At 41.1% G+C, this 13,201-nt stretch overlaps 1 protein-coding gene across 2 annotated transcripts in view; it reads left to right on the top strand.

The window, feature by feature from the left end:
• The first annotated feature begins 4,683 nt into the window (after window positions 1-4,683).
• Window positions 4,684-13,201, top strand: part of raraa (retinoic acid receptor, alpha a) — a 203,034-nt gene continuing 194,516 nt past the window's right edge. For both annotated transcript variants that reach the window (XM_015050712.1, XM_015050710.1), the window contains exon 1: window positions 4,684-4,980. The gene's annotated coding sequence lies outside the window, so the exon portion shown is untranslated. The remainder of the gene's footprint in view (window positions 4,981-13,201) is intronic.

The raw sequence follows: 13,201 nt of genomic DNA, 5'->3' as shown, positions 1-13,201 counted from the left end.
CTAGTCTGATGGAGCGGGGAAGGGCTGCTCTGTGAGGCGGAAGTTTGGAGGAGGAGTTTCGTCATCAAAGGTGGAGGTCAGTCCCACCAGGCATTTTGCACAACCATTTGGTTCCCATGGGAGATTAAAGGATTTCTCAAACATACATGAAAGAATCATGTCAACACTCCAGATGTGTTTGTGATGAAGAAATGACATTATAACACGAGGTAAAACTCAAAAAAGTTGATTTTACATAATAATGTCCCTATACTTTCAAAAGGTATTTTTAAAGGGGTAGAGTTATTCAATATCTGTTGAGATTCAGAAAGAGCAGGAGTTTTTAAAGAGACGCAGGCCCCATTTTTAAGGCGTTAAATTAAGTCAAATTTCTTTTAAGGGCAAAAGTTGAAAAATAGATGGAGGAGTAAATTGGGTAATCGAGTTTTACAAACCTATATGTAGGGTACTTGAAGTCTGCAGTGACCCTATTGGATGCTGAACTAGCCTATTAGAGTAGTTCAGCATCCAATGGACCACCCCCAAAAAGTCCCACACTTCACCCGCAATTAAAAAGTCTTTTTGACTGCACTTTAATCTTTTAGCCCTCTGCTTTCTCTGAGGGAAACATTTTAGAGACCACAGCATGTGAATGCTAAGCTAATTGGTTACCAGCTGTTGCTAGGTTGATGTGTTCTTGTGTAAGTATTGTCTTAACTAGATGGGACATTTTGTGTTGTTTGCCTTAATGTTCTGTTAAACTTTCTCCAGCACCATGATTTGCTTGCATTTAACAATCCCAGAATTATTTAAATGGCCTTTTAATGTGACACACCGCTAGCTTGTTGCACACACACACACAACCAAAGAGTACAACCAGTGCTGTATGTGGAACTTGTTTAATCCTTCCAGCCTTTGTCTTGTCTCGTCTGTTTCTCTTTGCAACGGTCCGCTGATAGCAGCAGCAGCAGCAGAAATTTTGGCTCTCCGAAGCGTGTCCAAATTCTGATTTCCTGACTCAGAGTACCGCCAGAAACAAATGGCAAAGTGGTAAATGCCCTGTACTGTGTATAGCGCACCTAAAACAAAGTGAGCCCTACCACCGTCTCAAAGCAGACTGAAGTGTTTCCTATTCGTTGCGTGAATGGAGCAATGTCAAACATCCAACGAAACATGCATCCCATTTACATGATCCTTCTTCGTGCCCCTGAACATGTCTTGATGCAGCCTGTCTTTATGCTGCAGAGCATGGATTAGCCACACTGAGCTGCACGCCATTAAAATTCAACTCCAGTAACTTCACATCAAACGTGGCCACAAGCAAATGATGCAGCTGGGCTAAGGGCACCCAGGAGGCCTCCCTGGTCCACCTAAAGACATGTGATGGAAACACAATGCTTCACTCTGCAAATCCCCACACTGCAGGCTGGGTCCGTCCAGTCTGCACCGACACATGCTGGACACATGCGTGGCAGGCCCAGGCCCACCTGTCAGAGGGCAGTGAAATGAGACAGCTCCATCTCGTCAAGCCTGGTGTTATGACAGCAGCTACTTCCACCACTGCATTCTTTTAGCGTTTGACGGCTCCGGTCCGTGGCTGCTTGCATGCCTGTGTGTCCCGTGTCACAACCAGTTTCCTCAGAGTTGCATGCCTCGCCCGTGTGGCGATGTGTGACAACTGACACAGTTTAGTGTCACTCAGTGGCTTTTGTACAGGAAAGCCTTAAAGGCAGCGTGGCGGGGACGAGGAGGGTCATGGTGCTTACGCTCACTGAGCATGGAGAAACATGGAGATATTGTAGTCCAGAGCTTTCTTTTGGAGTTTTGTTCTAAGATTTGGGGTGGTGGCATCTAAAATAAAAACTTAGATTCTGCTTGAGAGAGAAAAAGTTTCCCAATGCTTTTTTATGCTTAGAAATAATTTTATATAACTTAAAGCTGCAATTCATAACTTTCTTATTTATTCTCTCTCTCTTTTTTTTTCTTACATATTTGCCAAAACTGTCAGCATGACATGACTGTGTAATATGACACAGGTAATCTGTGAAAAGCTCAATCTCCTCCCTCCACCTCCCTGAGCTACTGTTACCTGAAGAAATCTCCACTCCAGAGCAAAAGCAACCAATCAGAGCCAGGCGGAGGGGCTTAGTGCTGTCAAGCAATGCTGCTAAATGTGCTAATGGCAGGGAAACAACTTGGCAGGAAAACAACTTACTATTTCAGGAAAAATGTTTGTGTGCCACCATTGGTAACCATGCCAACAAGCCAGTGCATTCACAACATTTTCTGCTAGTTGTAGTGCAGGAGGGAGCATGGGTGGAGGAGCAGTGCAGAGACCCGCCTCCTGGCTCTGATTGGTTGTTTCTAGATGGTACTGCAAGAAGACAGAGGAGCTTGATTCTTTTTTTAGTTTTTTTTTTTTTCACAGATTATTTGTCTCATACCATACAGTCTCCACATAGTGACGGTTTCAACAAATAGGTGAAAAATTACATTTTAAAAAATAAAACTTACATATTGCAGCTTCAAAGTAAATGCATGTATTTCCGTAGTTCTGGCAAAATCAAAAACGTGAGATAAAGACAAAGGTTTTCCACAACAGTTTGAAAATGTTTGTATAAAAAACATCAATTTGTACTTTAGGGTCAAAATATTGTGGATAAAATAAATATGTGTCTTATGAACAAATGAGATTACTTACATTTTTTTTAAAGGTTTTGTTGGCTCTAGTGGCCCTTATTTGAACGTAGTTTGGCAGGAAAGAGGGGGAAGACATGAGACAAATGTCACCACGTCAGGAATTGAACCTGCAACCACTGGCATGAGGACCAAGGCTTTAATGCATGGGCCGTGCTCCGCCCCTGCTCCACCACAGCACCCCTGAGATTACTTACATTTATCATTTCAAGAAAAAAATGTATGTACACAAATCAAGGATAAAGTATATTGTGAAAAAAAAAACCCTAGAAATTATGGATTAGTTTAGGGATTCATTCCTATCCATCCACTCACTGTCTCTACACCCATTTGTCCTTGCAGGGAGACAGGCATGTGGGGTTCCTCTCTCCAGCAGTCATTGGTATGCAGAAAAACAGTACAAGCAAACAATAACATACACACACACACACACACACACACACACACACACACATATGTAATGGCAACTTTGAGAGACCAATTAACCAACAGTCATACAGGGAAAACATGCAAACTCCATTCAGACTCAAAAACCAATCTGGATATTTATCTTTTAGATTCCACCATTTGCAAGGTATCATTGGTACCAACTGCTTCACTGTGCAGTGACAGCAAAACCAAGAGTAAAGTCAAAGAAAATAAAGCTAAGATAATTTTTTTATCAGAAAATCAAAATATGAAGAATTTTTTGTAATGTTTCTTGACAACACTGCAGTAATAACATAAAAATCTGAAAGGAACCTGTACAAAAATATATGAAAACACAATTTTTTTTAAAGCTTTTATTGGCTTTTGTGGCCTTTATTTGATAGTTAATTGACAGGAAAGTGGTAATGAGAGAAGGGGAAGACATGCAGCAAAGGTCACCAGGCTGGGAACTTAACCTGCAACAGCCATGTTGAGGACTGAGGCCTCCTTATGTGAGTTGTGCTGAACCCCTGAACCACCACAGCACACCACATGAACACATAAATGAATGAGCTAATAAACACATAAAAAATATTTATAGCATAATAATTTACAAGAATCAAATGTTGCTGCTGTTGTCACACATTGCAGACCTAATAGCTTTTCTGAGACACAAAGCTCTCTGCTCGAAACGTGGTTAAAATTGCATGAGGACCTGTCTCCACTTTTTAATATCATAAGCACTTTAAGCTAAAAATATATCAGATTTTTTTTACTGCCTTACTATTTAAAAGTCACAGTTAACATAAACAAACAAGGATATGCTGGGTCACGTATGGAAAACACATATGTTAGATGCATATTCTTGATTGACTTAAGAACTTAAAGCATATAAAGGAAAAGCTGTGCTTTAAAAAAGTGATTTAGCTGCTGGCTTCCTGTCAGTGCTGTCGCTCTGCATGGAATAGATGGGATTGCTGGTCAGAGTGGCACAAGGGTACAGAACATACTGTAATGGTGGGTACTGTAGAGTCCTTAATGGTCCTCACAGCGGGACAGGACAGCCTTGTCATACATTGGAGGAGGGGCCCTGGGCCAGTGTTACGTGACTGGTTTTGATGCAGAGATACACGTTTGAAAAAGAAGAAGAAAAAATCTTCTACAGTACAGATGCTGATATGTATATATTCAGATGGATAAAATAGATAAACAGATAGCAGTTACACATGGAAAGTTTTTTTTTTAAATTCTCCTTAAAATAAAAATATAGAATAGAACAAAAAGTATTCTATTACTAACCTGCATGTTGCAGTAGTATACATGTATGCATAAGAGACCACTATCTTTAAACACACTTTGCCACACTTGAGAGAGCTTGTTCATATGTTTTCTTACTGCAAATATAAAAAGAATGGCTTCCAGCATTCAGTGGCGCATATATTATGGATCTGTAGGACCAGTCATTAAAACGTCGGGCTTTTCCTGCAGCCTTTTCTTTACATTGGCAGAGCAGGGAGAAGAACATCTGGAGAGGAGCGGGACATCCACGTTTCAGCGCTGCTCTCCATATAAGGAAAAGGGGGCGGGGATCCCACGGCAAGGAGAACGTGACTGCCATAGTTGTCTTTGGTAAGAGCCGTGCCAAACTTGCTCCTGCTGTTTGAAAGCGGCTCGACTGCCTTTACCTACGGTCTGTCCTCGGGGTTAATTTCACGCAGCGCTCGTGGGAGACGCTCTCTGGAACCTTGAGAGTCGGCAGAAAACTTTGGGAAAAAAAAAGAAAAGAAAAGAGGAGAAGAAGACTACCGCCGGTAGAGAGATACCAGCGGCAGCGCGACTGAACTTCCACCAGCGAGTCCGAAAGCGGGACCGGGAGGAGGAGTCAACAGGTCCCAGGTATCACTGCACACTTGCCACTGTCAACATTTGACAGCGTGTCTGAGCCAGGTGTTTGGGGAGCGGAAAACCTTTTACCTGGAGGGCTCTGAATGCGTCATTAATTCATTACACGAGCGGGTGTGACATTTTCTTATTTTTGTGTTTCTTCTCTGAAATTCACCATGTAACCGGATAATGAAACTCGTCTGAAGCTGGTAGAGCGTGCCTACCAAGAATCCGGGTGCCAATAACGTCTTAATGTCATCGTGCTCTCTTTAGGGTAGTTAACGGCTTCAGACTCTGTACAGCTGTTAGGGTTTGCTAGCATGCAGAGCTAGGTTTTCTTTTCTTTTTTAAACAATGTTTGAGCTGTTAAAGACATTGGCACAGATTCAGCTACAAGCTATTTACTCGACTAAGTTAGCCTAGCCGATTTCGGTAAAGCTCCTGCTTGGCACGACTGAAAAGCGGTGACAAGAAGAGTTACTACCCTGCAACATGCACCTCTGACAACAGCCTGTATCAGGCACACATGAGGGTTATTTAACATTTCCAAATGTGTTACATAGGCTATGAGGTTCAAATGTTCCTAAATATATACACTAACTACTTACTTCTTCTGTTTTTAAGTGCAAACGAAAGTTAATTTATTTTAGTTTATGTTGTAAAAGTTTAACTCAAATAGCTTTTGTTCATTTTTTTCTCCTGTTTCTCAGAATATTTAAAATATTATATAAACCTTTCTATATCTTTAATTAATACAGAGCAGTCTGCCTACAGAAAGTACATCCTTGTCATGTACAGTGTATTATGAGTAATGGAGCCATTCTAGATGAAAGGGGAAAAAAATTGGCAGTGAGAGAGTAAATGTCCGCCAAAAAACAAAGAAAAATGATTAAAGGAATAAATCTACAATACTTGAGCTTCTTTTTGCAAGAATTACGGCATAAATGCAGCGTGGCCAAAAGCTTGACAACTATACGTTGCTTCAGTCTATAGTAGCAGCCTTAAGCTCTTCTTTATCTTGAAAACACTTACAGATTCTCTTTGGATTTTTATGTCTAATGAGTTTTGTGAGCAACAAGCGCAGTGATATCATGGTCATTAAATAAGGTATCTGTGCTAATAGCAGCGTGTGCTGCTGCCAAGTCCATAAAGCAGAGGGAATCATTAAGGGCTTTTAATATTTCCTAGTTAATGTCTGCTGTAACATTTTTACTTGGTGAGACGCATTGAGCCAACACCTGCAACACCAGCTCCCCTAATCATCAGTAACTGTGGGAACTTTACAGATTCTGTGATTTTTATTTATTTATTTTGTCACAGAGAAAATTACACAAGTCACATTATGGTGATTTTTCTCTTGTCCTCCTGACTACGAGTGTCTGGCTGTAGTCCTGAAGGTCTGTTATCCTGGATTAAAACGTCTCTCTGCTCCACAGTTGATTCAAATGGCTGAATTAGCTCTTTTGTTAATCCTTCAGTCATTTAATTCAGGTGTGTTAAACTAGGGAAACATCTTAAACATGTAGGACGTTTGGCCTTGAGAACTTTGCGATGTCATTAATGTGGTTTTGCTTCACAGTAGACTCTCTATAAAGTCACTGGTTAGTTACTCATGCACCTTTTCTAGCTCACTTTTGCCTCCCACTAAACTTTGCGTTCATTTTCTTGGACGTGAACAGCCGGATTCTTCACTCTTTGTGGCTCTCCCTCCTCGTTGGCTGTCTGCCGGACGGCCGTCAAGTTAGCAATGTTCCAGATGATTACGCAGACCACAAAATAACATTTATGAGTTCAGACTGTTTTTGTTTATTTGTTTTATGTAACTATTTGACTAAATTTGTGGTTTTCACTACCTGGAAGTAGTGATTCTAAAAATCCACAGACATACATGTATAATATATCACTCTGTGTGTAATGAATCCTTGAGTTTGACTTTTTGAACTGACTTGCTGGAATAAATTAACTTTTCAGTGATATTCTGATAAGCTTCATTTGATTGTCTTTTAAAGCAGTTTAAATATGCCACAAATTGATAAATAAGTTCTTTTTTTTTTCTTTTTTTTTTTAGCATTTTCAACATTCCAGTGCCTATTTGTAACATATGGCTCCTGGTCAGAAAAGCCTGTGCTCACGCCAAATCAGCTGATGTTGGTTTAATGCTTCTTGAAAACATGAGCCAACGGCGCGTTCTCTTTCTACTCGGAAGTTTGAACAAGAAGTGGGAATGGTGACCTGGAATAGCAGAAGGTGAAAGACACTCGTCCTTTTCTTTGACAGCCTGTGACATTCAGAGCGGGATCCATTAGCGGAAGAGTCACTCTGTGGCAAATCTGGTGTGGATGAGGGTTTTCCCACCCTGTCACCTACTGTCTGAGTGTGATTCACAGTTTGGCATTATGGCCTCTGCTTAATTGGGGAAAGGGTTAACACTCGATACAAGGTTTGCCCCATGAAAGCTGTCGCATGCAGTGACATTTTAGAAACTTGGGTTAAAAGAAAAGGCTGATATCTAGATTTGTTACGATGGTGGATCTTGTCCGGGTGTGTTGTATGTTTTCTGAAATTGAAGTTGAGGTAAACATCCTATTTTGGAACTCTTTTTTTTTTTTAGCCTTTATTGAACAGTAAATTGAGAAATAAAAAAGCAAATAGTTAGAATAATAGAAATACATACATTTTTAACCATTTAAACCTTAGAAACATTTGAGATTGTAACCTGCCTTCATTTCCAATGCAATCCGATGCTGGCCACATTTACTGGTGTGCAAAAGTGTGAAACTCTTCATTTGTTGCTTTAGCATAATCTCATACTACAAAAAACAAAATAAAATGAAAAAAAAATTCAACCCTTTAATTTCATTACTTTGACTAAGAACTTACTGTTGTCACAGTGTATTACTCCTACAGATTCTTCGAAAATAGATGTAGCTAAGTTATTTATTTAATCTACTCTGTGTTTTTTTTTTAAGTTGATCACAGTTCAGATGAACTCTTTAATTCATAAGGCATGACATTTTTTTTTTTTTTTTGTTTCCCTTGGGTTGAAATATGAAACGACACAGACGTCCATTTATCTTGGCCATGGGCTTCTGGGCTGGACAAGGACCCATATTTATCTGTGCCACCATGCACAGTGAGCAGGATGGTAATGGAGGTACCAAAAAATCATCATGGAGAACTAAAGCAGAGCTCCATCTTTGAGTAATCAACATTAACACTGAATACAAGTGGGTTTGATGTGAAACAGAAAAGCAAGAGAATGCAAAAAACAAAACAGAAAAACCTCCTTGCACCAGTATTGCATATGGTGGAGGATTTGTGATGCTTTGGGCTTGTTTCTGTTCCAAACGCCATGAGATCATTTTTGTAGAGCACAGTGTAGCATTTTGTACACTACAAGACTGGTGATTTTCAAGTACAATTAAATTTAAATTTTTATTTATTAGATAAATGAAATGCTGTGTTTACTCATATCGTCCAAGTATCTTCAAAGAGTGGTTGTGGATGGTGAAGCTGCAGATAGGGAGGATCTCCAGTAGCAGTCAGGCTTGCAATGAATCTGAAGTTTCCTCTGACTGAAGATTTTTGCTGCATGACAGGCTGATGACCATCATGACATGCTAACAGCTCAATTTCTGAGGCAGTATTCCACAGCAACATGTCCTGGATGATATCATCCGTTGTTGGCAAGCACAGCTAGTCCACCTCATTTGCTTTTAGAGTTCCTTTTTACATCTCTGTCTGGCTGTATGGTTTGAAAGCCAGGTAGAAAGATGTTGGAGTAGGGGATATGATCCTCGCCCATTCTGATGGATGGAAGATATGGTTTAAAATTTCTCTCTCTCTGCTCTGCTCTGCATCTGCAAAATCTCCTTTTTAACTCCTCTGGGATCTGGGTTGTAGTTCAGATATCAATTGAGCTTCATCAGCTGCTCACAGTTATAAAAACAATACCATATCACCATGGTTACCCATGATAACAATAGTTAGAAGGTAAAAAAAAAATCCTTCCAGCTGTACAGCATTTAAAACCAGAGGGAATAATTGGCGAAACATGCAACCATAAAAATAATGAACAAAAATCCAGAAACAGAACAAATAGAGCTAAAGTAACAAAGCTCCTCCAGCTTGCACCCACAGTTATAGAATGCTAGAGTTTGGGATAACGAAACAGATTCTTTCCCCACCAACTACAACGCTCAATGTTTTTCTAAAGCTTTCCATTCTAGACGTTGTCACCGCAGCCAAAGATGAACTCATTTGGTGGTAGAGAACCGCTTCGTTGTAAACGTTGTAGTTTTTCTGTTGCATCAACAGCAGCGGTATTCTCTGCCTTTCTCCTTTTTGAGTTGGGTAAACTCATGAAAACGGTGCCATTTAGAGGCCTCGTGATGACGTAGTTTCACATGGTGTAAGAAAACGTCAAATCAAAGCAATAGTGGCGGCACCATCTCCGCTCCCCCACACCCTCATCGTGCCCCTTACCTCCTCTTCAGATTGTAAAGTGTGACAACCACTGGAAAGGGTCTGTGTTGTCATGGCCCAGCGCCGAGGCTCCCCTAGAGTTTCCTTTCTTGTGGGAACTGAAGTGTCATCAAAGTTGCTTGATCATAATTTGAGTTCTTTTAAGGGTTTGTTTCAGTCTGCTGAATACTGAAAACCTGACTGGCCCATTTCTGACGGTGCTCCACGGGTTTTCCCTTTCTAAATACGTCATCTTTTAGGTTGAGTAGATTGCAGGTCTTGTCTCACAGAACAGTGTTTTAGAGATGCACTCTTCGGTCCAGAGTGTGTCAGGTGGTTTGCTGTGTTGCCACAGCGGCGTGCTGCCCCTTGTTGACGAGCCAGGCTGACTCACAAGGCTGCGGCCACAGCGCTGTGCAAACTCATCAGCGGTGACTGATGAGACGAGCTCCTCACAATGGCAGCGCTCCCCGGAGATGCCACCCCGTGCTTACTTAACGGTAAACACCTCTACCCAGTCCCACCCACGCTCTGTCACACTCTGACTGCTGGGAGCGCTGCTTTTTTTTTCTTTTTTGGACTAGGAAGTGCTCATAGTGAAAACCTGGACTGCAGAACGAGAGTTACTGGTACATTAAAGACGCTGGGGGTGGGTTCAATTCTTCAGAATCTTGTTTTCATCTGTTGGGTTACGTCTAGGGGAAATGGTTTGTCAGCAAAAAAAAGAGAAAGAACTACCTCGGCTTGGAGGAACTTTTCCTTTGACACATGAAGTCCAGTGGAATGAGGCCGTGTTGCTTTTGGTCCAATAAAACCAGCCTTGACCCAAATGAAAGAGGCGCAGAGTCTGTCAGAATAAGTAGAAATAAATTGGGATATTACAGCGGTTTTACTGTGGTGCCCAGTGACGTAGGCTTTGCCTTAGGGACCAGGGCTAGTGTGGGAAAAGTGGGAGAGGAGAAGGGCGGGGAGCCGGTACCGGGAGAGAGCGCAGCCGAAGTCAAGTGGGATTGTTTTATTTTTTTTATTCAGAGGGGGAAGGGATCTGCTGTGATGTTGGAGCTGTGCTTAACACTGGCTGTAACAGCATGCTGATTATTTTCTTTCTTTCTTTCCTTCTTTCTTTAGCCTGATCAGGCTGACTTGGCCCTTCTCGTCACCGAAGGAGTTAAATCTCCTTCAGCCTCCTTTTTAGTCCTCCTCTTGGCTTTGATGGTATTAAATAATCTTTACGTGTCAGCTCCCAGTGTTCGTGCGAGGAGAACGAGAGAGCAATTAGGTCAGCCTTAAAGCGCCAGGGTACCTTCAGAAGAGGTCCGAGGGCATCGAGGTCATCCGACAGGCCGAAGTTTTTACTGTGCTGTCCTACAGTCTTCTGCTAAAATGTCCCAGAATGGATCGGTTGTACTATTTTAGGTTCCTCACTAAGCTAGATTGCCTGAAGAATCAGGCCACATTTGTCTCCTCTTTTTTTTTTTTTACCTAATGAGGTTGAGCATAAAGACCTATATAACCAATTATCCAGGTTATTGATTGGGAATGTGTTGCCAGCTGCAATCAGCGTTGAAATCAGCAACATTCTGTAAGTTGGCAAAAATATTTAGACCTCAAGTATTTTTCTAATTTATGTTACTTGGTTTTTATGTTATAACTATACGGCTGCATCTAACAGTTATTTTAGTAATCCATTATTATTGTAACGATTAACCTATTAACAGATAAATGCTAAAAATACATTAAAATATGCAAATAAACAAACAATTCATTTCCTTTTTATATAAGAAAATTTTGTTTCCTAAAATGCAGTAACATAGCATTCCTCGTGTGAATTATAACTGGGTAAAACACGTTTACAGACGACGAGTTTTTTCTTAATTGCAAAATGTATGCATGTGCCATTTAGTTTTAGCTTAATTACTGCTCTGAATATGTTGGTTTTCTTTCCCAAATAGTCCTTTTTGAGTCTGTATACCCCAGCTAACAATCATTTTCTAAATTAGTTGACAGTTATTTCAATAATGGATTAATCATGATTAATTGTTTCAGCCCTATATAGCTTGATGCGATGTTGGTCATGGTTGCAGATCAGGTGGGAAATTATACATGTTCTAAAACATTTTGTTCAAATAAAAATCTGAAGAGCATGAAGTTGTGTTTAGCCGCCATGTGCAGCAGGTGCTTTTGGGTATGTTTCAACTAGCTTTGCACAGTTAGATAATAAGAAATATGCCATATTTTTCACAGAACGCTTAAGTTTAGTCCAGTAATATGATCTGTAAACATACATTTTTAAGTCTTGACACAGATTCTCAACTTTGATTAGACCATTTGATTGGACATATGCTGCGAGTCAAATCCTTCCTTTGTAGCTTGTGTTGCATGTTATGGGAGAGTTCTCTTCAAGTAACGGCAAAGTTTGTGCTTGTATTGACACAAAAATGTGAAAAACTCCAGGCGGTCTGAATACTTTCACAAAGTTCTGTTTGCATGTTGCTTTGTGCTGCCTTTTTGTGGTTAAAACAAAAAACCCTTATTGGATCCAAGTGACGGTAACTAACTCAAGTTCCTTTGTTTTACTGCTGAGTTGCGCTCTCTCGTATCATCTGCGCTGTTGCCTTTCTCACAGCCCGCCGCCCCACATTTGAGATTTAATTTCCGATGATTTGCATGCAAATGTTCTGGCTCGTGTGCGCCCTTCGTTTTCCCCGAGACGTCACATAATAACTTCATACTAGTTTCCACAAGTTTTGTAGATTGGCTTTTCACAAAACAGCCTCTGCCCAGTTGGATAGTCCCCTGGTGTGACGGCTGACATTTCCAGTGAAAGAGCCCCATTGTTGGCCCTCCATTCCCCCCCTTCCTCCACCCTCCTCTCCATAAAACAATGGTATCAATTGCTTCCACTGAGTACATCCACAGCTCTGTGAGAGAGACAGGCTGGCTGGGCCCGTTGGCTAGCTCTGCTGCCGTCCCGCTAGGCAGCCAGGACGCCCTCCGTACTCTCAGCAGCCGCTCTGTGCATCAACCTCCTCAGACGCCGGTGCTGTACCTCAGTTGTAACATCAACCTGTAAATGCACAAATAATAGCTTGTGTATACATTCATTTTCCTTGCAGTGACAGCAGAGCAGACAGATGGGTTCGACACACCTCCCCCCACCCCCCGTCCCATACCTTCGTAATGAATGGTCTTTATTCCATTTTTCCTCTCGCTTTCCCCAAGACACTGCCATTAACCGTGACAGATGATATGTTCTTTCACTGAAACAGTGATCCCGAGCACACTGTCACTGGAAAATTGAATTTGTACTCCCACCCCCTTTTCTCCTCTTTTCCTTTTCTGCATTCTAATGTTTTTCTTGCTCCTGTTTCTCTCCCTTAGTCTGAGGGACACGCTGTTAATATTACCTATTACAGACGCTCTGTACTGTTGAATAGCCACGTTACCCCCCCCACTTACCCCCACAACCTCTGCTGCAAGTCACACGGCGAGAAAGATACAAGGCATCAATTATACAGATGTCTGACAAGGCACCATGTCCTACTTGGACTTCCCTGAGTCGAATGTTTCTGCAGTCATTTAGATAACTGGAGATAAAGTGATCGCTCTGCAGGGAGACACTTGGCAGCTTCTGGGATGTTAACGCTCCCTTTCAGACCAGCATACATAAAAAAAAAAAAAAAAAAAAAAAAAAAAAAAAAAAAGGTTTTTTTTTTTTTTTCCCTGTTGGGGTTTTTAATAAGGGGGGTTTAAAAAAATTTTTATTCCT

Source organism: Poecilia latipinna, unplaced genomic scaffold (assembly GCF_001443285.1).
Source record: "Poecilia latipinna isolate Pla-1442-1.1 unplaced genomic scaffold, P_latipinna-1.0 Scaffold1007, whole genome shotgun sequence".
NCBI classification, from domain to species: domain Eukaryota; kingdom Metazoa; phylum Chordata; class Actinopteri; order Cyprinodontiformes; family Poeciliidae; genus Poecilia; species Poecilia latipinna.
The sequence above is the reverse complement of the archived record's forward strand: the minus strand, read 5'-3'. Positions and strand labels throughout refer to the sequence as shown.